At 41.7% G+C, this 26,255-nt stretch overlaps 1 long non-coding RNA gene across 2 annotated transcripts in view; it reads right to left on the bottom strand.

Moving 5' to 3' along the window:
- Positions 1-26,255, bottom strand: part of LOC147378389 (uncharacterized) — a 47,445-nt gene that overhangs the window by 7,928 nt on the left and 13,262 nt on the right. The window lies entirely within an intron of this gene.

Below are 26,255 nucleotides of genomic sequence, written 5' to 3'. Positions count from 1 at the left end.
TTTCTGCTTGGTACTTTACATCTACTGATTTACTCGGTCCTTTCACAATTCTGTAAGGCAGTGTAGCATAATGGTTAACACCCTGGATTCTGAGGTTGAACTGCCTGACATTGAAATTGCACTCCATACTTTCTAGCTGTCTGCCTGGGCAAGATATTGAAATTTTCTGCACTTTAATTTTATCATCTGAAAAATAAGAAGAATAGAATTCACCTCAGAGGATTGATTTGAAGATTCCATTGCACATAAAGCACTTAAACAGTGCCTGACACATAGGGAATCTTCTACAAATCTTATCTGTTATTATTATCCCAAATTAAAATTGAATAAACTGAGTTGGTATGCAACAGAGCCAAAATTTGAGTCCCTGGGTTGTCTGACTCCAATTCTTAAGCTGTTTCTACTTTAATGTACAAACTTTTAAATTTATATCCCACATATTTCCAAAAGAGACTTCAGATGAAAATGACCATAGCAATCAGAAATGCATTAGATTTTATGCCAAAACCTGATAATTTAAGTCAATTTTTTTCGTAGGGAGGTGTTTATATTTGATAGAAATCTTTTTAAAAGATAAGTTATTTTATAAGAGAAAAAAATTAACCTGTTTAAAATTAAAATTATAAGATATTAGATTTAAAAAATTATAGACATTATATATTTCAAACTACTAGTTAATAAGAGACTCTTTGGGAGTTCTTTTTGTTTTACTTTTCCCCCTAATAACATAAGTGGTAAATGCTTGAAGTAGAAAACTTGGAAAACTGTGAGAACCCCAGGAAAGGAAAATCACCCATAATTCAAACACTCATAGTAATTACTTTTAATGTTTTCTTGTATGCACTCTTTAGAGTTATTTTTCTATACAGAAATTTTCTTTACAAAATGGAATCACAATATATATGTTATTTTGTGTAGACTGTTTTTAGCTTAGTGATAGATATAAGCATTTTTAATATCATTATTTTATTGCTATGTAAAATCTGTAAAAAACAAATGGTGTGAGAGTACCTTAAATAATCTAACTAATCCCCTATTGTTGGGCATGTAGGTTGATCCTATTTTCTTTCCTATGATTATAAATAAAACTGTCATGAAGAATCTTGTATTATGTTGTTGCATAATTCTCTCGTTATGCACAAATCCTTTTTATCCTTAACAGATGGTTAGCCAGCCTCTGTTTGATCACTTCCAGTAACAGGGAGCTCACTTCTTTGCCAGACAGTTCATTCCATTTATGGACAACTCTAATTGTTAGAAAGTTCTTTATTTTTAACTAAAATCTGTTCTCCTTAACTTACTCTCATTGATTCTAGTTTTGTGGTCTGGAATTACCCAAAGCAATCTTTCCTTTTTGTACTTGGCAGCCCATCAAATACACAAAGAAGACCATAATGAAACTCCCTAAGTATTCTCTTCCTGAAGATAAATATCTATGCTTATAAGTCTTATGATAAAAAAGGATAAGGCATTGGTAGCAGTAGGGGGTTCCTCATGTAGGATATAAATTTGGTAACATCATATTCCCTTTTTGCTTTGGCCTCCTGGAAGCTCAGAGTCTTATTGGTTGCCTCATCTTTATAACTTTATCACCTCCATGTATATGCACTCTCTGCCCTTAGGTCTAATCATTGTATTTTGCCTGTATTTTTTCCTATTATTTTTTTCTTAAAAATTTTTCTTTTACAGAAACATATCTCTGTAAGCTCTATATCTCTGTAAGCTCTATATCTCTATGGTTCTAGGTGCATCATAATCAAATATGTTTCTCTATTTTCTTTAGCCATTCTTTGCATGAAATTAGTTAAGCATTTTTGTTCCGTATCACCTTTTAGCATATATTCAATCTTTTACTCCCAGTAGCTACCAGAATCAGAGAAGGCAATGGCACCCCACTCCAGTACTCTTGCCTGGAAAATCCCATGGACGGAGGAGCCTGGTAGGCTGCAGTCCATGGGGTCGCTAAGAGTCGGGCATGACTGAGTGACTTCACTTTCACTTTTCACTTTCATGCATTGGAGAAGGAAATGGCAACCCACTCCAGTGTTCTTGCCTGGAGAATCCCAGGGACAGGGGAGCCTGGTGGGCTGCCGTCTATGGGGTCACACAGAGTCAAACACGACTGAAGCGACTTAGCACCAGCAGCAGCAGCAGCTACCAGAATAATGAAATAGTTTTAATTCCCTACCCCTTTTCTATGGTGGAAAACTTAATGTGATGGGGAGATAGAAAACATAATCTCAGTCCTACTGAATCATTAACATCTGCTGTGCTAAGTCGCTTCAGGTGTGTCCGACTCTGCAACTCTGGACCATAACCCACCAGGCTCCTCTGTCCATGGGATTCTCCAAGCAAGAATATTAGAGTGGGTTCATGCCCTTTGAACCCATGTCTTTTATGTTTCCTGCATTGAAAAGCAGGTTCTTTACCACTAGCACACCTGGGAAGCCCTAAGCATTAATAGTTTCTATCAAACTGACAATATCTCCTCTGTCAGCCAGCAGCACCGTTTTCTGTTCTTGAAATAAATTAGAGTGCATATCTAAGCCTTTGGATCAATGATTAATACACATGTGAAATGGCAGAGTTTACAAACCCTTCTGTACCCAAGAAGAGGATGGATAATCCTCAATTGCAACACCTCTGAAAGAATGGTAACATTGTCCTTTTACCCTGAGGGAACAGACGTGAGACTTGAACCCAGGTCCTCTAGCTCTAAATCTGTGAGCCCGACTCTGCCCCTCAAGTACACTGACTTCAGAAGAGCTCTGGCCTGGCCTGGGCCACAAGGATTCCACTGCTGTTGGATGGGAGGCAGGCGACTCTGCATGTTTCCCCTTTCATTCGGAATCCGGCTCTGATTATCCTCTTCCCACAGAGAGAAGCGTGGTGGCTGCCAGTTGCATATGGCTTGACGAAGATAGGAGAGGACATAAAGGCGCCCCCCTCCTCCCTGTGCTCCCGGATGAGAATCAAGCAGATTGTTTCCTATTTGGAGGAAGTGCATGTGAGAAACCTAAGGCAGCAGGCAAACCTCAGATGAGTGAGAATAAAAACTACTCCCCCGACCCCCTTGCGTGGTTTTGCCTGGAGGAGCCAGGTATGAAGGCACCAGGGCTGTCTGTGGGCCAGAGAGCTGGGATGCTTCTGCCCCAGGAACTTCCTTCCTGAATGTCCTCTCCTAAAGAGAGGCTGTGATTGCCTTCAGCCTCCCTGGAAGACCTCCGCGGCTGGCAGGCTGGCCTGGTGCAGCAGCTCAGAGTTGAAACCCTCTTAAAAATAGCTCTGTTCCCTTCTGGGTTTAGCAACTCACACTTGAAAAGCTCTTTATTCTTATAATGAATAGAGAACAGGGACTTTTCATTGAAAAAGAAGAGCTATAGCACAAAATAAATGCAGGCTGAGGGTAGTTATTCGTTTGAAGCGGTGGACAGAGAGGACCTCAGCACTCAGTTTTCACAGGTATCAGCCCTTTCCTTGGATTATTCCTGAAATAAAGGCGTGGAGAGGCTTTTGAGCGGCTCTTGCTGTCAAAAGCACATGTGTGGTGGGCAGTGTTTCGAGTGGCAGCACTACTAGAGACCAGCTGAGCAGCCTGAAGTTCAAATTTCAATCTAATTAGTTGACAGAAGAAGCTAAAGACCTGAAAGAAAGGTTTAACTCTTCGCTACCCATAAGCTACTTCTAAGGTCATGTCCATACCCTTGAAGGACCGAGAGGGGCTGAAAATAAAAGGATGGGTGTGGGGCTTCAGGAAGCTGACACCTACTTTGGTGGAAAGAATTGCTTTTAGGTGTATGATGGGGAATCTTGTCACTCAGAGAGGTCAGATTCCTCAATTATGTCTTTTCCTGAAAGAAAAAGGAATTCGGGTAGAGAAATGAGGTAAAACTTAGTCTATGTTGTCAAATCTTGTTTCCAAGTAATGCATTTTCTTTAAGTCAAATGAAATGCAATTTTCAGGATCCCATTGAGCCAGTGAGAAATTCAATCTCAGCCATTATTTGTATCTCCTCCCCTACTTCAGTTATAAGCATCTGGGAGGCATATGTGTTGCATGAGAAAGAAGGGTGAGACATCTGAATCAGGCAGTGTAATTAAAACTAGTCATTAGACAAAAGACGTCAAATTACAGTGTCTTAAGATAAGTTTGCTTCTTACCCAGTCTAAGGTGGCCAGGTGTTCTTTGGCCAGAGAGCTGTTTTTGGCAGCTCTCCTTAGGTGGTAACTCAGGGATCCGGGCTCCTTCCATCATCGGCTCTTCTAATCATTGTCTAGACTTTGCAGTCCTTTGCTTTCTGCTACCCAGACCAGAAAGACGTTGGAGGTGGCAATGGAGAGATCATAAGGGCCAGGCCTAAAAGTGGTGTATGTTACTTAAGCTCACATTCCATCAGCCAGATTTAGTCACTTAGCTCTGGTAAGATGGGAGGGTGGGGGCAGAGCAATAGAGTGGGTCTGTATGAAATAAGGAAAGGTGAAATAGAACTGTGAGGAATAAATTTCTGTTGTTTAAGCTACCTTGTCTATGGTAGTCTGTTATAACAAGTCCAAACTAAGAAAGTAATCATTTCAAATTATGATGTTTGCTCAAAATAAGTCATACCAAATTCACTTATTTTCCCTTTTGAGTTGGAGTATTATATTGTCAGAGTAGGGGACTATGATGCTGCTGCTGCTGCTAAGTCGCTTCAGTCGTGTCCAACTCTATGCGACCCCATAGACGGCAGCCCACCAGGCTCCCCCATCCCTGGGATTCTCCAGGCAAGAACACTGGAGTGGGTTGCCATTTCCTTCTCCAATGCATGAAAGTGAAAAGTGAAAGTGAAGTCGCTCAGTCATGTCTGACTCTAGCGACCTCATGGACTGTAGCCTACCAGGCTCCTCCATCTATGGGATTTTCTAGGCAAGAGTACTGGAGTGGGATGCCATTGCCTTCTCCATAGACCTGGTTTAATTTTGATTCGTTTGAAGGCCTCAATAGCTATATACCTTGAAGGATTTGAAGTCATCAGACAATTAAATGTAGAGTGCTAAGATTTGAGCTTTGCTAATTGTCTATTAATAATAAGTTGCTCTTACCTGTATAAATTCTGAAGCAACAGAAAAGTAAATGCAAATGTCAACCCAAAAGAGAAAAAACCTCTCAGCTTTGTTTTTGCCAAAACTGATGGGAGACTATGGTTGGTAATGTGCCCACAATCTAACCCCTAATCATTCCTAATATTCCAACACTCTGTCCAGTCATGGGCTTAACTGGAGCATTGCAGGTTTCCCCCTAGGAGGCAGCTCAGGGCTTGGTGGAAGAGATTTAATGTGTCCTGAGCAGACAGACTGAGTGAAACTTCAAAGAACTCAGAAAGGATTCAGGCAGCATTTGCAGTGCCTTCCCCCAAATTCACCAAGCATGGTTAGAAGTAGATGGAGTGGGCTAAAAGTGGCAGACATTATAATCCTGACATTTCTGGAAGGGCAGAAATTCTTATTTTACCAGCCAAGTTAGGATCGCAAGGAGAGAAATAGAGTGGTTACTTCCGGCAAAAACGGATGAACCTGGAGTTGGTCTTCTCTTCTTGTTGCTGTTTTAGTCCACATTTTGCTATTGGATTCCTATGAAGATGTAGAAGGAATGTGTATCTCTTTTGAAGTTGTTTCCAAAATAGGAAGAATAGCTGACTTGACAAACGATGGGACCCAATTAAAAATTGTCTCAACTGAGTGCAACACAGGCTGGACTCTCCTAGAAACACTTGAACAGCAATAAATATCAAGACTTTTATTTAAGTTAGATTTTTTTCAAAAAAAAAAAAGAAACTCCATACACAATGCAACTGCTCAGATACAGGGTTGAGACAGACAGCCTTGACATAAATTTTTATAAAAATGTTCCAGGGGTTTTATTTCATGGGAACTTAATATGACAACTATTATGTGTCTGATAAAAATGTTAATGCAGTCTCCAGCTGCATATGTTCAATAAATGATTGCTTAAGAGTGTATTCCATGGTAGGTACAATGCTGGATCCTGGGAGCTGATGGTAGTACTGTGTCTGGAATAATCTGTCCAGTGAAAGGCACGTACTTTAAGAGCAGAATTAATTAATTAAAGTGGAGCATTGGTAGGTGGAGACTTAATTCTGTTTCTTTAGGTTTCCATGAGGCAACTTCTAACCTATGGGAATAATATTTGAGTATTTTATTGTTAAATATTTTACCTGGAAATGACAACAACACTGATGTAACTAGCTTAAACAATGAGGAAATTTAGTGTCGTTCATAACAGTGATAATAAATTCAAAGACAGTGCAAACATGTCATAACTGGAGTGAGGGAGCTATATCTTTGCTCACTTTGAACTCTTCTAGCCTGGTGGGCTGCCGTCTATGTGGTCGCACAGAGTCGGACACGGCTGAAGCGACTTAGCAGCAGCAGCAGCAGCATCGGCCTCTAGGTAGAAGCTTTTTCTTCAAACCCTCTCTTGTGGTTAGAAGATGGCTACCATCTGTCCTGGGACAAAATGCTTCCTCATTAGAAAATCTCTCTTCTAACCAGTGAATAAAAGTTCTCACCTTCAGTCTAATTAAGCTAATATGTATCCTGCACCCATCCCAACAGCAGGCTCTAGGATAATACCATGAACTGATTGGCTTAAGCTTACATTCTGAACCAATCACTTGCAAGGGGATTAGAATTACTCTGACTGGCTTGAGTAGAGAATAGAATCAGTTTCCTGAGACATTTAGGCAACATGAAAGAGAGGGGCTTTTGTGAACAACATCAGGGCTCTTTTTGAAAGGAGGAGAATAGTAGAGATGAATGCCATATAGATGCTAAATCTAGTCAGAGGGGAAAGAAGGTCTTACTGGGTGGGTGAGTTTAGGGGGAAGAGAAGCTAGGTAGCTTTCCTTTCTCTTTGAGGGAAACTGGCCCTCTCCTGATGGTGGTACCTTTCTTTTTGTGGTAATAGCTATAACACTTACCCTGCACGAAATGTAGGGCTTTAAGGGTAAGCCCTGCTTCAGTCGTCCTACTTCTCTGTATCTGACTGTGTCATATGAAGTCAATTAGGTAGCGCTTCGTAGGAAGGCTAATTATGGTCAAGGTCCAGGCTCTACTTGCCACTGTATATGTACTGGAAATAAACCTGGCTATTTGATCATCATCAGTTGGATTCCTGTGTCTATTTCTAATTAATTCATAACCAGTGGGAGGCATGATTATCACCCCTAAAAACTTGCTGTCTGGAGCAAGCCAGAATCTAGAGGACTCTGGGAACTCTGTCACACAGAGGAAATGTAGAGTTCAATGTTGAAACATTCAGTTGCCATCAAATATCTAGATATATCTAGATATATCAGATATTCAGGAAGTTCAAAGGGTGTGAATTTTCACAGGCATAGCTGTGGAGAAGGCTGTTCTGCTAGTAAGGAGAACCCTGTCATTGGAAGTATTCATGCACAGGCTGGATGGCAATCTTTCAAGTGTGCTTTAAAATGGAATTCTGCACATTTGGGAAGTTGAACACAGTTGTTTCTATAACATGATCCAACTTTTAGTTCTATGTATTTCTGCTTTGTAGATATTTTAAACCTATGGTTTTCAAAGTGTGGTCCCTGGAGCAACAATAGCATCACCTCAGAGGTTGTTAAAAGTACATATTATCAGATTTCACCCTAGATGCCTGTTACGGATTGAATTATATCCCTCCGCCAAAAAGAAATGTTGAAGTCTTAACCCCCTAGTACATAATAATGTAAAATAAGGTCACTGAAGATGTAATTAGCTAAGTCGAGGTCATACTGGAGTAGGATGGGAACTTAATGCAATATGACTGGTGTCATTAGAAGAAGAGACAGACACAAGGCATAGATACACAAGAGGAGAATGCCATGTGATGATGGAGGTGGGAAGTGAAGTTATGCACCTTCAAGCCAACCAAAGATGGCCAGCAAACCTCTGGAAGCTAGGAAGAGGCAAGGAAGGATTCTTTCCTACCCAAGGAAAGTTTCAGAGGGAGCATAGCCTTGCCAACACTGATTTCAGGCTTCTAGCCTCTAGAATTGGGAAAAAGAATATATTTCTCTAGTTTTAAACCATTTGATTTGTAGTCATTTGTTATAACTGCCCTAGGAAACTAATACACCAACTAAATCAGAAACTCTAACCTTGCTGCCCAGCAATCTGTGTTTAATCAGCCCTCCAGATGATTCTGCTGCAGACTAAAATGTGAGAATCCCTGATTTCTATTCTAGATGTAGACTGATGCCTTGCACTCGAATACACACGTGAATGAATTGGGGACTTTGTTAAAATGCAGATTCTGTTGCTGTGAACTGAGGTAGGGCCTGAGATCCTACATTTCCAATAAGCACCCAGGTGATACTATATTGCTGGTCAGCGGACCACATCTGAGGGACAAAGATCTTGAGCAGGTTTATCTAACAGAACTTTCTGTAATGATGGAGATGACCTATATCTGTACTGCCCAATAAGAAAGTCACCAGCCCTCCATAACTACTAGACCCTCAAAATGTGGCTATTCTGAGAACTGAACTTGAATATTTTTAAAAAAATATTTATTCATTTTTAATTACTTTGTTTTTGGCAGCGCTGGGTCTTCGTTGCTGTGTGGGCTTTCTCTAGTTGCAGCGAATAAGAGCTACTCTTCGCTGCGGTGTGCTGGTTTCTCATTGCAGTGGCTTCTCTTGTTGCATAGCAGACTCTAGACTTGTGGGCTTCAGTAGTTGTGGCCTGTGGACTTACTTCCTCCATAACATATGGGATCTTCCCAGACCAGGGGTCCAACTAGTGTCCCTGCATTGCAAGGCAGATTCTTAACCACTGGACCACCGGAGAAGCCTTGAACTTGAATACTTTAAGTTTAACTAACTTGAATTTCTATAGCCACATTCAACAGGGCACGTCACCATCTCCTTGTTCCTAGATTCTGCTGCCATGCTTTGCAGAGCTAACAGAGCTCCTGACTTTTATCTGCATCATCCCTAATTTAGTAGTCAGGACTGATGGTAGAGTGCACCATGCAAGACTATGTATACTTGATAGTATATATATATTAGGAGCCACTGGAGGACATAAAATAAATAGATTACAGGGTCTTTGCCCTTAAGGAACTTCCTGTTTATAACTGATTCTCATTGTATGTCTACCAGTTCCTGCCAAGCCTGAAAGTGTTAGTTCAATGTTAAAGGGGGATGGGGGGTGGAATTAAGCAATAATTAGAAGAGATGATGCTTGGCAGGGGCTTTTTTATCTCAAGGCTACCAGATTTTGTTCATGGAATTTGAGAACATGAGTGATTTGCATATGTTGCATAAATTTGCATCTTGTATTCAAGCGACCTGACTCCAAGTCTATGAAGTACAATTTAATTAATTAGTGGAACCTACTAGTGTTGTATTCAGAACAGAATTCAGGGCACCACACACTTGAAAGAGCTAGCTATTGACAACAATTCAGGAGATTTCAGACCAGGTCAGGAGACAGAGAAAAGCAGAAGTTCACAGAGGAAAGGGAAAGAGAGAGATGAGGAGCTTTGCTATCATCCCCACACCCCTGCCTTCTGCATACCTCCAGCCTTTGTGTCTTGGGTGGTTTATTTTCCACAGACTGCACTAGGTCAAGTGAAGTCCTACAAATGAATGGGATTAGAATTTTGTGCCAACTAGTGTCCATTTCCTTGTCTTTGGCATATCCACCCCCCTTTGCCTTGCTTCCTTGCCTTCAGCTAAATTCTGCATGGGTGTTAGCAGACAGTTTTGAAGAGAAAAGATAGAGTAAAAGAGAGGGTGTTAGGCCCTGGAGATAGAAAATTAAATAACACAGGATCCTTGTCACAAAGCAGCTCAGCACCACAGCAGGGGAGCTGGACCAATGAGCAGTCACTACCTTGCCATGGTGTGTCCCAGGAAGAGCAGGGCCCGAGGAGAAAGAGAGAAACTCTGCTCATGTGGAGGGGTGGGAGGAAAGTTTTCACACAGGAGGAGCTTAAAGAAAGAGAAGGACTGTGGGTGGGGTAGTAGATTCCAGGCAGAGAGAACAGCATGTGCAGAAACAGCATGGTGTGTTTAGCAAACTGTAAGTGTCACTAAATGGGGAGAGGAGGAAGGAGGTCAGGTAAGGTACAAAATCCAGATCAGCCTATAAATGCTTTATTAACTTGCTTTCAAGAGCAAGGGGGAATGGCAATAAAATAGGCACTTCGGTCCACCTCACCTAGGAATGATAACAAGCCAAAAATCAAAATAGAAATGCTAAGGCATTTCCCCCCAGTGACATTCTTCCCCTTCTAGAATCCCCTGACCTATGCTTGCTGTAAATCTACCCTTAACATTTCCTACACATGCCCCTCGCTAGAAGAACCTGAGCTTTCTTATGACCCAGGTTGACTAGAAACAAGCACTTAAACAATGTAAGGTCTGTTTGCTGCCTGTAAAAAAATATACCCCCAGCCCGCTGGGTGGCCTGCACCGGTCAGTTGTGCCTGTGTGCTCAGTCACTTCAGTCGTGTCTGACTTTGCAATCCTATGGACAGTAGCCCACCAGGCTTCACTGTCCATGGGATTCTCCAGGCAAGAATATTCAAGTGGCTTGCCGTGCTCTACTCCAAGGGATCTTCCTGACCCAGGAATTGAACCGAACTCTCCTGCATCTCCTGCATTGCAGGTGGATTCTTTGCCCACTGAGCCACCTGGGAAGCCCAGTGGTCAGTTAGGTAGAGCTAAAGGGTCATCTAGTAGCTCAGCTGGTAAAGAATCCACCTGCAATGCAGGAGACCCCAGTTCGATCCCTGAGTCAGGAAGATCCCCTGGAGAAGGGATAAGTCTACCCACTCCAATATTCTTGGGCTTCCCTTGTGGCTCAGATGGTAAAGAATCTGCCAGCAATGCGGGAGACTTGGGTTTGATCCCTGGGTTGGGAAAGTCCCCTGAAGGAGAGCATGGCAATCCACTCCAGTATTCTTGCCTTGAGAATCCCCATGGACAGAGAAGCCTGACAGGCTACAGTCCACAGAGTCAAAAACAGTCAGACATGACTGAGCGACTAAGCACAGCACAGCACAAAGGGTCATCCATAAATGATCATGACAAGCACCTGGAAGATTCCCCTCAGATCAGCTCACCTCTTTGCTGTGCTGTTTACTCCTTTTTTCTTCTGAAACCTCAGAATTAAATATGGAATCTGGGTGCAGCCCCAGAGATCCTGCAGATTCATCTGGTCTATTCAGTCCCCAAACCTGAGAACCACAGATCTCGCCATCACTGCCAAGCTGGTAGGATGGCTCAAGGATAGAGACTAAGTGTGGTGCCTCCCCTGACTTACCCAAATAACTGTACTGTATGAGAACACTGGCTTCTATATCTCAACATTTACTAAATATTTTAGAAAAACACAAAGTATAGAGCATAAAATAATGAACACTCACATACCTGTTTCTCAGCTTAAGAAATAAACATTTCAAGATCAGTTGAAGCCATTTGTATCCCTCCCGAATCACATTCCTTTCCTACCTCTCAAGAAGTATTCATTTCCTGAATGTGTTCATCACACCAAATACTTGCCTTTATAAGGTTACTGTGATATACTGTTTTAAATATTTCTAAAAATGTTACCCGGTGGTATCCTGGTAAATATTTAATAGCATTTACTAGGGAGGTTCTCCAAGGAGGAAGAAAAAAAAGACCTGACTTAAGGCATCTGCCAATTTCTATGGTGTAAACATTCCCATGATGGCCAATTTCAAGCTACCACATGATGTGAGCACACGAGGATCTGGGGAGAGATGAGCGTACTGTATGTGAGCCAGTTCCAGCATCTCACTGATTTGTTATCATGCTCTGGGTCCTCTGGTAACTTGATTTTTTAAAATAGAAATCACACAAAAGTTTAATAGCATATTATACATGGGAGAGACCCAGGAAAACTGAGTAACACACCAAAATGGCTGAAGCCCTCCCCTTAGTTACCATCTTCTGCTAAAGACTATAATATTGTGGGAGAGATTTTTCATTGGCCTGATTTGGATCACCTGCCATTCCCATGTTCAGTAATTCCAGCTAGAAGGATGGGCTGCCATGGTAGACAAGCCTGGGGCCTATGCCCTCATCTGTAATCAGAGAGTTGGTCCAGGGGAGGTTTGCATTATGTTATAATCACACAGTGATATTGTGACTGGCAAACCTGCTAACACTACTCGGAGGCTGGAAGATCATATCCACTCAAGAAGGGATCTTGATAAATGATAGAATCTCCCGTGGCTATAGAAATAGCCAACTCTATTTCTCTAGCCTTCCTCACTCTTCACTTCTGACCTGATACTGTATTTAGAGCACCTATCACCAATTGTCAAATATCTTATGTTTCCTGCTAAATTATATTCAAAGTTAGCGATTATATCTCTGCTTTCTGTGTATCCTCTGTAGCCCCTGGCAGAGAACTGAGCTTATATTAATATGAGGCATCTGATAAATATTGATTCTTAGAACCTGTGGCCTGCTATTTCAAATGGGAGATCTTTTCTATTCCTATTGATTTCAACCATAGTTTTAACTCAGAACTTTGACATTTTAATGAGATTCTGGAGATAATAACATTACCAAAAATGCATATAGTGCATTGCAATTTAGGAACCACTCTCACATTTTTTGATCCTTACAACCGGATAGAAGGCAGGTACCATCCCCACTTTATAAATGAAGAAACAGGGGCTCAGTGTGGTTAAATGTCTTGCCCAAAGTAGACCTGGCTTTTTAAGTGGCAGAAACAGATTAGCTAACTGAGCTTTGGGAGGAAAGATTTCTATCACAACCCCTGGAGAGGGCTGAGTGTTATAGGAGGTATGGTAAGGGACTCTTCTGGAAAGAGCACTCCTGGGGGCTGATCTTGAGAAGCTTTGATCGCCTCTCCATCCATGAATGGATCAGCCTATGGAAACTCCATCTATGGTTGGGCATTTGCCTCCTGGAACATGTGTTCAAAGCCTGGAACTGAAGCATCTTTGTGGCCCCGGACGTTACTGAGGAAAGATTCAGCCCACGTTTAAATGCCAGATGACAGAAGCAAGTGGCCAAGCCGTGCAGGCATTTTTGCCAAGTTGGAATGGGAGCAAGTGTGACTAAGCCAATGGGACTAGAGGTGGCAAACAATTCGTGTCTGGTTGGAACCAAGCACCATGTTGGCGATAGCACTTCAGAACAAGCAAGGGTGACCACAAACCTGTGTTCCAAGGAGCCCTGTAAAGGAATGAGCTGTACACACTTCTGTTATTTAACAGGAGTTCACCAGAGGGGCCCATCTTTTGACCTCAGCAAAAACAGAAAGGTTGTCCCTGTCACTGTCAGGCCTTCCCTGCCTGCTGCTAGCCCGGCAGAAGCTTATAAAGGCAGAACTTGGGGCCCCAGACATCTTGTTTCTGTTGCTTTTGCCAGAGAGTTGCTCCAGAGGAGGTTTGCATTGTGTTATAATCACATGGTTTGCAAAATGATAGTTAAGAGTCTGTTAGCATTTCCACCCCAAACCTCATATTTTCAGCTGCTCACAGTGACTCAAATATAAGAATTCTCTTTAGGCTGAAATTTGGCACACAGGGTCTCAGGCCCAGCTGGGGAGCAATTTCAACCTTTTTTGGGACCGGATTTCAATAACATCCATTTGGCTGTTTTTGAATAACAGCAGAAGCACAACAGAAGAGAAGTTAGCATTTTTATAGCAAAATGTTGCCATTATGTGACTGAAAAACTGGTATGGGGGGTAAAAAGGAAACCCACCCTAGCAACTCTCAATAAACCCTGGCAGGTGATTAGCCTTTAAGTGGACTAGGCATGTGTACTATTTTCTTAAATCTGTATTAAAAAACCCAACCACTAGTCTGTTGTTCAGAACTGAAGAAAGATTTTGTTTAATAACATATTGTGTTTTTGAAAAGCAAAGTTGACTCAGGAACAATGACACATACCAGTGGATATTGAATTTCTGCTACACCCACTCCTTGGTGCAACTGGGACAGTGGCAAATTGTAGGGTGCAACTGAATTCCCAAATATAAAGGGAAAGAAATGGCAAAGGAGCAGGGGACAGGGGAGAGTAAGGCAGCACTGTGACTGCAAAGATGTGAGGAACATCGCTGATGATCTAAGATCAGGGACCCCAGATCTGACCCTTCCTTCTGGCAGGAGGGAGACACCAGAACTCAGATTCTCTTCTCTACCTCTCTGCTAATGACCACTCATCAAATTACAAATGACAGATTCCAAACAAGCAAAATGATACCAAATTTGTTAATGAAATATTTCAGAAAAAATTAAAAGAAGGCATAGGGAATAATATAACATATACTCATGTAGCCACTACTCATTGCAAATATGATTCAGTTTTCTCTGTGTATTTTGGGCTTCTCTTGTGGCTCCAATGGTAAAGAATCTGCCTGCAATGTGGGAGACCCAGGTTCAATCCCTGGGTTGGGAAGTTCTCCTGGAAAAGGGAATGGCTTCCTGCTCCAGTATTCTTGCCTGGGAAATCCATGGACAAAGGAGCCTGGCAGGCTATATAGTTCATAGAGTTGCAAAGAGTCGAACACGACTAAGCGACTTTCAGTTTTTCTGTGTATTTATCAGCTGTTGTGATGACTTCCTTGTCTCTTAATATGAAGCTTTATTGTTCTTTTTATAGGAAATTATGCCTCTACTTTGCATTTCATAGAAATAATTATCTATATGATTCCTCCTCCTCTTCCTCCTATATTATTTAAGTTTATCTAAATTCTGTTTAAATTTATGCTTTTCCCCCTAGAAGTTCCTAAGTTCCATCACTGAAGAGGGTCACCTAAATCAAGGTTGGGAACTTGAGATTCAAAAGCACCTTTCTTGGTTAGAACCAAATTAAGATAATTTTCCTCAACGTCTGCCAAAATGTTGCCCCAACATACCTGAAGAACTTTGTGACTGTTCCATCACAGGGACTTATCCCAGAGTCTCTATATTCCAGCCTTTGTATGCTTTTGCCATATCAATCTTCTCTATTTAGGAAAACTGCCCGGTGGCATGGCCATAAGCACCACCCCTTCTGTAGTGGTCAGTGCCTTTGCAAATAGAAACATTGACTTACAGGTGCCTCGATTCTGCGCGTGCTACCCAGGCTCTCTCCTGATCTCCTAACCATGACCTCTGGGACAGCATCTAACCAATAAATAAAGGGGTCAATTTTAAGACCTGGAGATACATTTGCCCCAAGAAATCCCAATGCAACAGGCTGTAAAAGTCACAGTAGTTCCCTCTTTAGAAGCATTTCTCACTTATTTCTAGCTCATAGATCCCCGATTCTGTTCAGGTATCAGGCAACCATAAGCATCAGGGAGGCTGGACCCTCCAGGCCAAGGGAAGAAACAGCATTACACAGCAGCTAAGAATCGAGGCTCACGATTCCTCTATTAGCAATGGCACCCCACTCCAGTACTCTTGCCTGGAAAATCCCATGGACGGAGGGGCCTGGTAGGCTGCAGTCCATGGGGTCGCTAAGAGTTGGACATGACTGAGCGACTTCACTTTCACTTTTCGCTTTTCATGAATTGGAGAAGGAAATGGCAACCCACTCCAGTGTTCTTGCCTAGAGAATCCCAGGGACAGGGGAGCCTGGTGGGCTGCTGTCTATGGGGTCACACAGAGTCGGACACGACTGAAGTGACTTAGCAGCAGCAGCAGGTGAGTCACTAAAATTTGTGTTCTCAGTTCTAGGCCTCTTGTCAGAGATTATTACAGCTGACTTGCTGGCCTTGGCAGAGTTCAAAAAAAAAAAAGATAACAAAAACAGAAAACATAAACCCTAGTAACTTGTTGATGTTGTTGAGTTCCCGAATTAACCAACCATAGGAATTTTTGTCTGCTGTATTCACTCAACCATCTCCAACACATAAAGCAATACTGGCATATAGCAGATGCTCAATATATATTGGTTGAATTGAATTGACTTGAATCTCAGACTCACCAAATTTCTGACAAGTTGTTTTATTATGTGAGATAATGAATAACCTCTTACTTCTAATTGAAAGCATCTTGATACACTGATATGGTTTGTGTAGACCAGCGGTCCCCAACCTTTTTGGCACTAGGGAACCATTTAGTGGAAGACAATTTTTCCACAGATGGGGATGGGGGATAGTTTCATGATGAGTCAAATGCATTACATTTATTTATAATTATATCAGCTCCACCTTAGATAATCAGGCATTAGATCCCAGAGATTGGGGACCCCTGGTCTAGAAAATATCATTCTTTTCTATGACTGTTCCTCCCATCTAAATGAACATGGTTATGAAGAGAGCTAAGTTAATTACAGTGTGACTCCTTTCACACAGTTGATTCATTCAGGGTTGGGTACTTAACCCAAAACGGGCCAATCATAGTCCTTCCCATGGAGAAGGCAATGGCACCCCACTCCAGTACTTTTGCCTTCGAAAATCCCATGGACAGAGGAGCCTGGTAGGCTGCAGTCCATGGGGTTGCTAGAGTCGGACATGACTGAGCGACTTCACTTTCACTTTTCACTTTCATGCATTGGAGAAGGAAATGGCAACCCACTCCAGTGTTCTTGCCTGGAGAATCCCAGGGACGGGAGGCCTGGTGGGCTGCCGTCTATGGGGTTGCACAGAGTCGGACATGACTGAAGTGACACAGCAGCAGCAGCAGCAGCATAGTCCTTCCCAAGGAGTCTAGAATTAAACTAGAGAGATTTAACTCACTCTTGCTGCTTTTTGAAATGAAAGAAAGGCAAACTCGTAGATTGTTGGCAATTGTATTTCCTGTGTGTACTTGTGAGCACCACCAAAAGATTAGCAGTTAGCAAAAGGGTGGCGTGAAGCAGATTGATGGAGAAACAAAGACAGAAGATAGAGAATGCTCATGGTGTATGTGTGGTTCCAATTGTTTCTGAGACCCACCTGTATCTCAGTTCTTGGGATCTGGGGAAAATATGAATTTTCTCAATAAAATCTCCCTTTTCCTTGGTCTGTTTTGAGTTCAGTTCAGTTGCTCAGTTGTGTCTGACTCTTTGCAACTCCAGGGACTGCAGCAAGCCAGGCTTCCCTGTCTATCACCAACTCCCATAGCTTGCTAAAATTCATGTCCATTGAATTGGTGGTGCCATCCAACCATCTCATTCTCTGTTGTTCCCTTCTCCTCCCACCTTCAATCTTTCCCAGCATCAGGGTCTTTTCCAGTGAGTCAGTTCTTTGCATCAGGTGGCCGAAGTATTGGAGTTTCACCTCAGCATCAGTCCTTTGAATGAATATTCAGGACTAATTTCCTTTAGGATCAACTGGTTGGATCTCCTTGCTATCCAAGAGGCTCTCAAAAGTCTTCTCCAACACCACAGTTCAAAAGCATCAGTTCTTGAGTACTCAGCTTTCTTTATGGTCGAACTCACACAACCATATATGACTACTGAAAAAACCTTGACTTTGACTAGATGGACCTTTGTGGGTAAAGTAATGTCTCTGCTTTTTAATGTTCTGTCTAGGTTGGTCATAGCTTTTCTTCCAAGGAGCAAGCATCTTTTAATTTCGTGGCTGCAGTCACCATCTGCAGTGATTTTGGAGCCCAAGAAAATAAAGTTGTTACTGTTTCCACTGTTTCCCCATCTATTTGCCATGAAGTGGTGGGACTGAATGCCATGACCTTAGTTTTCTGAATGCTGAGCTTTAAGCTAGCTTTTTCACTCTCCTCTTTCACTTTCATCAAGAGACCATTTAGTTCTTCTTTGCTTTCTGCCATAAGGGTGGTGTCATCTGCATATCTGAGGTTATTGATGTTTTTCTTTGCAATCTTGATTCCAGCTTGTGCTTCATCCAGCCTGGCATTTCACATGATGTACTCTGCATATAAGTTAAATAAGCAGAGTGACAATATACAGCCTTGAGTTTTGAGCTGGGTTCTGTTTATTGCAGAGAAGAGACCCTAAGAGGGTTTTGTTTAATTATAGCTATGAATGCTGAGCAAACAGCACCTTACTTCCTATAACTTATATGTACCCAAGAAAAGTAAAAATTTTATATAAAGTATAAATTATTGTTGTTAAGTCACTAAGTCGTGTCGAACTCTTTTGTGACCCTATGAACTGGAGCCTGCCAGACTCCTATGTCCGTGGGATTCCCAGGCAAGAATGCTGGAGTGGGTTGCCATTTCCTTCTCCAGGGGATCTTCCTGACCTAAGGATCAAACCTATGTTTCCTGTACTGGCAGGTGGGTTCTTTACCACTGAGCCACCAGGGAAACCCAAAGTAGAAATACCGAAGGACAAACATACTCCTGAAACACTGCTGTAAACTTTGGGAAACTTACACCAATCACAAACTATAAGAGGCTAGTTGTCTCAAGTTCACCTTTAAGCCATCTTTTACGACCCTCTCATACCAACTCTCTGTCTTTGTCCATACAGACATAGGGACCAGTCTGAGATTCTTCAAGCTTTATTTACAATGCTGTGCTCTCCTACCATGTCCTGGTTATTCCTTGTGTCATACTCTGTAAGTAGGAATCCTTTCTATTCTAGGTGTTCAGTACTTAACTCCTGTAGTTCCCCCTCCCCTTTTTTTGGATTAGCTTCAAATAGCTTCATGGTTTTCCTTTTATTTTTCTTTGAGGATTCAATGCACCATTCCAAGATTAACTATGTCTATTAACCTTAAACTATTGCTGGGCTCCATGTTGATAATTTTTCACTAGACCGCAGGGACCATCTGGTTTAAGGCCATGACTGTTTGCCATTTGTGCAGCTGCCTGCACATCTGTATGTTCTGATGCATCCTTTTATTATTTTCTGCTCTCCATTGCATGTTGTCAAAGGCCTGGGGACTGCATCTGTTTGAGTTTTGTCTGTAGGGCTCCAAGCATCAAGTAGTGTGTCAAACACTATGTAAAACAGAAAACATTGTCTTCAGCAAGCTGGATTCTTGGAGTCATGATGAATGGAAATGATGAGAGAGATTTGAATCCATGACTGGGACTGGATGCCATATTCAACTCCTAGCTAAGAAAGATTATTTTAAGTGTTCCCACAATGAACTACCATTTCAAATGCTTTGAGCTGAGACTACTTACACAATGGTTATTTCCTTTGTAAGTACTTGTTATTTAGTTGACTTAGCTATTTAAATATTAAGAGTTTTTTGTATTGGCTTTTTAGAATTGTTCATGGATACACTCTTTAGCATGTATTCCCCTTCTCCTTCTTTTAGGCTCCCCTGGTAGCTCAGCTGGTAAAGAATCCACCTGCAATGCAGGAGACCCTGGTTTGATTCCTAGGTCGGGGAGATCTGCTGGAGAAGGGATAGGCAACCCACTCCAATATTCTTGTGCTTCCCTGGTGGTTCAGTTGGTAAAAGAATCCACATGCAATGTGGGAGATCTGGGTTCCATCCCTGGGTTGGGAAGATCCCTTGGAGAAGGGAATGGCGACCCACTCCAGTATTCTGGCCTGGAGAATCCCACAGACTATATAGTCCATGGGGTTTCAAAGAGTTGGACATGACTGAGCAACTTTCACTTTTCACTTTTACTCCCTCTCTCTCCATCTACACACACACACACACACACACACACACACACACACAGAGGTGTTCATTTGAAAAATCAGGCCTTAGAGCTAGATCTATACTTGGCTGACATCTTCAAGGTCACTGATTTTACTTCTTGTCTCTGCTGTGTAGGAGCCAAAGAGAGTGAGTCATCAGGGTGAATAATGCTCTGTAATACTACCAGATTGTGTTGGTCTCCACTTCAAAGCTCTTCGTTTTAACGGAATAGTATTTCTCCATCCCGCCCACCCAAACAGCAGCCTGGATGGCTGAGAGGCGACAGTTAGATGAACAGTAGCATCATTTCCATAGGATGGACTATGTCCCACCCCGCCTATGCCACCCCCCAAATCTAGCCGCACCCCTTACAGAAGTTCTCAGCCCAAATTCTAGTCAGGTTTTCGCTGACCAGTGATTATATCTCATCACCGCCTTTTCTCTTTCTTTCTCTCCTCCCTCTCTTTCACCTTCCCTTCTTTCCTTTCTTCCTCCCTTTCTTTCTTTCCTTCCTTTTCTCTTCTTTTGTTTTCACCCCACCCATGATTATAAATATACCTTTCTTGATCAGTCTTCTGTTACTACTCATCCCTTTAGTTTCTTTCTATCCAAAGGAAAAAAAAAAAGGTTTGTGGCTTTAAGTTTATCAGAAAAGGAAGAAAGAAAGATAGAAGAAGGAAGAAGTTTTCATATACTGGAATCTAGGAATCTAGTCCCATTTCCACAGCGCCCTCATGACTCCTCTCGCAAGAACTCATTACTTTAAAAGTCACATCTCTTGGTGGAACTACAGTGCAGAGTGGCCATGATGGACAGAATTAATGGCAGAACTGCCACCATTGAGCAGCTAGCTAATCATGGCACCAGCTGCTTTATACACATATCATGAAATCCTCATAACTGAAGTAGTTCATTACCTTTATACACATGATTAAAGTGGGGTTTGGAGACATTGAGTAACTTGCCCAGAGTCACAGCCAGTAAGCAGAAAGACAGATAATATCTAACTCTATTCGGTGCCAAGATCTGTGGTTTTTTGTTCATCTGCTTTGGTGAGAGGGGAGATATTAACCAGTCTAGAATCCTAGCTTTTCTGTACCTTTCTTTTCTTGATACTAATTTATAGAATAAATTGAAATAAAACAATTTTATTTGATCTCTCCTGTGTCACTTCAGCCCAAAGCACCTCCTTGTTGCTGATGGTGTTTAGACATATCTTTATATGTTTTGATGGTGTTTAGACATCACCTGTTATACTGGTGAATAACACATCGTAGATATTTTGCCAGTCCTTTTTCATGTCCTACATGTGAAGTCAGAGTTCCTCTAGACCTAAGGTAATAATGTAATTAATCATTCAAACTGGGACACTTTTAAAAATGAAAAGAAGTGCTTTAATAACTATGCTGGGCAACCTGGAGCTGCCAGAGGTAAACTGGGATGTATGGCCACCCTCTCATGACAACCTGTAACCAAGCGAGTGTCTCCTATGGACAAAGAGTATTGATGGTCTGGCCTTAACTAAACACCATGCAAAGCAAGAGAACAGAGGTGGGGGGAAGAGACGCTGGACCAGCCAAACCTAAAGCTGTCTCAGAAGCCATTGCTGCATTTGTGCACCTGGCTCTGTGTGCTGAGAGAGGGAAAGTAGCTAGAAATTAATCACTCAGATTTAGAATTATCGTTGGCCCTGTTTTTTAGGAAGTAGTTCTGGAACTTCAGTGTGCTTAAGAATCACCAGCATTTTTATTTAAAATAACTTAGAGATGTTGAAACTATAGTCTGAGGTGGGCCCAGGAAACTGCATTTTAATATCCCTCCCTGCTCATAGGGCTTTTGATCTAGGTAATTTATGAACTACCCTGGGAAGTAAAACTGTATTCTATGGTATGAAGACTTCACACACTTACTCTACTAAGGTGGGCCTAGTGGCAGAGGAAGTCCCTGCAGGACTTAATAACGCAGGTATTTACAACATGAAGATTTGCTTGTAGATAATGTCTGTTTTACCTGAATCACCATTTGATTCAAATCATTTGAACCATGTTAACTTTATAATTATTTTCAACGTAGATTCTCAGGGATTCTTAGTCATGTATATGTGTGTGTATACACACACACACATACACACACATTCTTATTATCTTTATACTGAATTCAAAGAAAAGAGAGAGAACATGTTCCATGCTTTTTGATAATCACAGTAATAATAGTTGCCATTATTGAGCATGGGTCCTGTGCCAGACATTTATATATATTACCTTGAATACAAACACCCTCAGCAGTAAGTCATGTTAGCTGTTTTATAGATGATGGACCCCAGGCTCAGAGAAGGTAACTTCCTGAGGTGTCACAGCTAGTACCTGACAGACCTGCCATTTGAAACCAGATCAGCTGCCTTGCCCTTGAAATATTTAGTGAACGCATAAGCGCCATGTAAGCGCTGACAAATACTTGTTGGAAGGCCACACCATGCATGTGAACTAGCATGTCTTTCTGGAGGAAGCATTCCTAGACAGAGTGAAGCCCTGAATGTGACTTTGAAAAATGCTGAGGCATCGCTTGATATAAAAAGGCAGGATAAAGCTGATTCTCAGTTAACATTTGGAAACTTGGGGGTACAGCTCACTGTTTTCCCGCCTGGCCTCTGGATTTATTTCTCCTTTGTTGGCTGTGCTGCTGCTCTGCTCTTTATTCGTATTTTCAAGGAAACACAAGTAAAGCGACTGTTCTTTCATTGCACTCCCTTCCTGCAGTCAGCCTGCTCCTCCAAGCACCATGGGCTGGTTCCATACGCAGCGTGTTGTGTGGAAGGGCTGGTGGCAGCTGCAAGTTGGTGTGTGACACATTGAGTAGTCATATTTCTCTTCTCTGTGGCCCTCCAAAGCCCTTTCCAACATAACTTTTCCCCATCTGTTCTCGTTTGCACTGCATAATAGGGGACAGGTTTTGGAACTTGGGATTCAAAAAAACATTAAGAGAAAATAAAAATGAGATGGAATTTGAGTAGAAAGAAACTCACTGGCTCCTCCCTCCCCCTCCTCAGTTACTGGGATCATTACCAGAGTATTAAATTGATCAAGGTTTTCCTCTAGTTGATTCTCTTTATGTGGTAGTGGGGAAATATGGGAGCATTTGAAAATCTCTTTAAGCTGTCTGCATAGCAATGAGATAGACAGCATGGCCGAGTCATTAGCAGATACAGCATCGCCTGGTACCTGACTTAAAGTTTTCCCCCATTTGCTTAGAATCTCTAATAAGTTGCGTTAATTGCCTCATGCTCCCCTATAAAATGGAATGCTCGATGTGAATTTTAGAATACTTAGAGACAGTTTTCTAAAATGCCCTAAGCCCACCTCTGAGCATGCAATAAATGATTTTGGCAATGATACAAACATCTTTAAATTTTAAAAGTAATAAATTTCGTCTAACATACACTAGGAAAAGAACTGCAAATGGCACAATATACCCATGATTTCACAGATATTTTTGCACAGGATGAGTCTAAACTAGGCGTTTAAGTTTAAAAAGTGAACAAATTTAAAGAAGAATATTCAGCAAGTAATAATAAAAATGAATACAGCAAAACATGCAAGTTTAGCAGCTTAGGAAGCAACCATAGCAGAGCAGTGGTCTTTTAATTCTTTATCTTAGGAAAATCTTTATTGTGTAGGCCTCACGTTCCCAATGTTGGATGAATCACAAAATCATCATCAGTCTAGCAGGGCCTTCTAATCCTTTTGAGATCAGCCTTCTTTGAGAATCTGATTAAAGTTATGTATTTCCCCTTAAAATGCATATTACCATATACAAACATACTTCTGCATATAATTTCTGGGTTTTCAGAACCACTCAGGGTCTATCTGTGGAATCTTGCAGATTGGGGGAACATAAATTCAAGGTTGTGTCCACTTACTCATTCTCTGCTTCCTTAAATTCACAGGTCAGTTGAGCCTTTAAGCTACACCTTCTAAATATCTGCAAGGAACACCATTTCCTTCACTGCCTGCCCAGGGCAAAGCCACCCAGCCTGCTGCCTACAATCATGTAGATAGTAAGGAAACTATCCTCTCTCTTCCCTCTCTCCCCACTTTTTAAAAATAATAAAAAGTGCAAAAAAGTTCCGTGGCTGACACTTCTGTTGCTTGTCCCAAGTCAGACCAATTAGTGTCCTATTTTCCATCAGAACTTGAAAAGAGAGGTGCATGATATGAAGCTCAGGAAAGGGTCCTTATTTGTTAATTCTGCAGAGAAGAGTGCCAGGTGCAGAGAGGTAATCTATAAGTGCTTTTGATGGTATTGAACCCTTCAGCAAACTCCTTCAAAGCTGAAGATGCTCTGTTTCAGTAAATTATTCTCATAACCCATTTCCACCCTCTTCCCCAAATACCCAGTCATTTGTGAGAAAGCCAGTGGTAGTATCACTAAGAATAATGGTGACCACCTGCACTGAATGAATGTATCCCAGGCACTGTACCTCCTCCACTGCAGGCTATATGTTCCTTGACTTCATATCTTCAGCTCCCTCATGAGGCAGGTAGTATTATCTTCTCATTGTGCAGATAAGGAAACTGAGGTTATAGAGTCAGAAAGTGCTAGAACCAGTAATCAGAACCAGGACCACCTCACACCAGACCTAGCAATTTTTGTCCTCTAAACGCTGAACTTTTTCCTTTTCAAAGAAATGAAACATATTACCCTGTCCCTGTCTTTCTGTTGTTTCCTTTTTCCTCCATCCTGCTATCTCCAGTAATTTTTGTCCAATTATACTAGCCAATACAGATGTATTATCTCTCCTTCTTTTTAAACTCAAATGGTAGCATATGATCCAATTGCCTTTTTTTCCTCCCAATTATCACTATGTTGAAGAGCTCAGTTCATAGCAATACATGAAGAATTTCCTTATTATTATTATTTTTGATGATTTCAAGTTCTTTTTCTACTCCCACATATGTATTTTATCTTCTCTAAAATGTTTAGCAAAAAGAATAACATAAGGCTTACACTCAATTTCACTGTTTACATATAGAGAATTTCTCCTGTTTTCACCTACTTTGCTTAGAGCTCCCCCTGCAGATGGTGACTGCAGCCATGAAATTAAAAGACGCTTACTCCTTGGAAGGAAAGTTATGACCAACCTAGATAGCATATTCAAAAGCAGAGACATTACTTTGCCAACAAAAGTCTGTCTAGTCAAGGCTATGGTTTTTCCTGTGGTCATGTATGGATGTGAGAGTTGGACTGTGAAGAAGGCTGAGCACCGAAGAATTGATGCTTTTGAACTGTGGTGTTGGAGAAGACTCTTGAGAGTCGCTTGGACTGATTGCAAGGAGATCCAACCAGTCCATTCTGAAGGCGATCAGCCCTGGGATTTCTTTGGAAGGAATGATGCCAAAGCTGAAACTCCAGTACTTTGGCCACCTCATGCGAAGAGTTGACTCATTGGAAAAGACTCTGATGCTGGGAGGGATTGGGGGCAGGAGGAGAAGGGGACAACAGAGGATGAGATGGCTGGATGGCATCACTGACTAGATGGACGTGAGTCTGAGTGAACTCCAGGAGTTGGTGATGGACAGGGAGGGCTGGCGTGCTGCGATTCATGAGGTCGCAAAGAGTCGGGCACAACTGAGCGACTGAATTGAACTAACTTCCGAAAGAAGTTCAGAGTATACAGTTTAAGGACTGACTCTCAGCAAATTAGTACCTGTGGAACCACTCAACCAGCAGATGGTTGATCTCTAGGCCATTTGCCCCTAAGCCTTTCCCTAGAATTTCCAGTAGCATCTTCTTCCTCCCTATCCTTAACCACCCCTCCCCTCAGTCCACTGTCAGGCATGCCCATGGCAAAGCCCCCTGACTTTAACCTTTCTCTTGGTTTGCACCAATTCCATCTTTGCTGCCACTCTATTTCTTCTTCACATTTCTTTGGAAGGTTAATGGCTGGAAATCTAATATAGTCCCTTTTTAGGAAGTGGTAAATTCTCTTGGAATAATAGAAACCAGCCTTGAAAGAGCTCTTGAATTCATCAGCATTTTCAATGAATTCAAAACCCCAAAGAAGTAATAATATGCATAAAAATTCAAGATGGTAGAGTGAGCAGTGACCAAAACATGATAAATTAATATGGATACTGTAACGTTTAAGTATGAGCCATATAAAATATCTCAAGGATAAACAGAAGCACCGTCCCTCCATCTCTCTTCTTCACAAATTCACATCCTTTCTCTTCTTTTAAATTGTTTTTAGATATTAGTTATGTAGAAAAGAAGAAGCAGCAGGAGCAGAAGAGCCAGAACTGCTCCTCTTCATAGTAATAAGGCTTTGTCTTCACAGGAACTCAAGTTCAGTTCAGAAACTTTCAAACGTGGTTTTAAAGGCTTTTTGTGAGTCAACTGTTCGTGAATCACACAAAAGTGGCCTTTATTAATAAGCATATTCTCTTCATTATAAAGAAATGAAAGCCTGAGAATAATTCGCCAAATGTTTAAAGAGAAAACAAAAAACAATGTGGTAAACATATCAGGACGTGATGAGCTGTCTAGGTAATTGGCTGTTTCTGTGCACCTGGTTCCAAAGACAATATTTAATGTATAATCTGTTTCATTTTGCTTGGGGGAGTAAGTGTAACCCTACCCCCTGGATCACATCTGCATTAAAATTAGGGGAGGCAGTCTTG

Source organism: Bos grunniens, chromosome 2 (assembly GCF_055505025.1).
Source record: "Bos grunniens cultivar Pamir isolate PY7600 chromosome 2, Bosgru_T2T1.0, whole genome shotgun sequence".
NCBI classification, from domain to species: domain Eukaryota; kingdom Metazoa; phylum Chordata; class Mammalia; order Artiodactyla; family Bovidae; genus Bos; species Bos grunniens.
The sequence above is the reverse complement of the archived record's forward strand: the minus strand, read 5'-3'. Positions and strand labels throughout refer to the sequence as shown.